General features: G+C 47.7%; 1 pseudogene; it reads left to right on the top strand.

Moving 5' to 3' along the window:
• The first annotated feature begins 515 nt into the window (after window positions 1-515).
• Window positions 516-928, top strand: LOC144235123 (large ribosomal subunit protein eL28 pseudogene; annotated as a pseudogene).
• The last annotated feature ends 493 nt before the right edge of the window (window positions 929-1,421 follow it).

Below are 1,421 nucleotides of genomic sequence, written 5' to 3'. Positions count from 1 at the left end.
AGAAAATAAGAGTTTCTTCATGAAATGAGACTGAAGTGGCCCAGTTTCATGGACAAACGGGATCATGAAATACGTCTGGAAAGACAAGACGCGGGGGCACCTGGTTGGCTCAGTTGGTTAAGCGTCCGACTTCGGCTCAGNAGACATAAAAAATTTTTTTAAAAATAAATAAAAGATTTCCCTTTAAAAAAAGAAAGAAAAGAAAAACAAGATGGAAGAAAAAGAATGATATCAAAGTCAGAACACCTGGCCTTCAATCCACATCAGACTTGCCCAGCACCCAGTTTCCATGACAGAGAGTTGTGGTAAGGAACAAATGACAGAGGATGCTGCTGCGGAAATGGGGGTGAGCATGCATTTCTTCACACTCAACCTCAACTCCTGCTTCCGAGCTCACTTCCTAGAGAGGCTGTTGTCACTTCTCCAGTCTCTCTTCCACTAGGGGTGCCCATGTGATATAAGTGGTTATGAACACAGAGCTTNCTGGGGCTGCCATGGGGAGAGACGCTGTCGCCATGTCCGCCCACCTGCAAGAGATGGTCCTGAGGAACTCCTCCAGTTTCCTGATCAAGAGAACAAGCAGACGTTCGGCAACCACCCCAGTAACCTAAAGGCTCTCAACTCCTTTCATGACAATGGGCTGATTCACCTCTCCCCTGTGGGTGTGATGCCTGGGGCTGACGGCAAAGGTGTCGTGGTGGTCATGAAGCCGCGATCCCTCCAGGGAAAACCCACCACCTGCTACCTGTGGACCACCCTGCACAAGAACGACCCGCCCACCCTCGGGAGCATCAGGCCCAGGATCCACAAGAAAAGGTACCACCCAGATCTCTGCATGGCTGCCATTCATGTTGCCAGGGCCATCCCTCCAAGCCAAAGGCCTGTGATGGTGAAGAAGATGCGGGCCAACCCCACCAAGAACTCCTGAGCACCTACCCCCCACCTCCAAAGCAATAGAGATGCCAACCACCTCAGAGAGAGAGAGAGAGAGAGAGAGAGAGAGAGAGATGCAAATAGGGCAGCCATCTTGAAACCAAGACGCAGAACCCCAGTCCAGTAGATTTGACAGAGTAGAAAAATTTTGTGTTTGTTTCTGTTTTAAAGCTGTGTTTTTGAGATGTCATTTAACCCTAGCCTGCCCAAGTCTGTAATGTCTCCCACTATCCTTTTGGTTACATGAAAATCTATACAGCTCTCTGTCATCTATTGTGATCTGCATAGGCCATCATACCCTGACTGTTTAGAAACACTGAAATTGGATGCTCACCTACCCCAAATTCTACACCCTTACTTTTTATGCACCTTAGGACCCCAGGAGAAGGAATTTAAATTAGGTTCTCAACTAGGATTCATATAACTTGACTGATATTCTGGAACACTTCCAAAGGAAACCAAAAGAAAAGAACACACAGGGAAGTCGG

The sequence above is a fragment of the Crocuta crocuta genome, unplaced genomic scaffold (genome assembly GCF_008692635.1).
Source record: "Crocuta crocuta isolate KB4526 unplaced genomic scaffold, BGI_CrCroc_1.0 scaffold467, whole genome shotgun sequence".
Lineage (NCBI taxonomy): Eukaryota > Metazoa > Chordata > Mammalia > Carnivora > Hyaenidae > Crocuta > Crocuta crocuta.
Note: the sequence above shows the minus strand (reverse complement) of the source record. Positions and strands in the feature narration are given on the sequence as shown.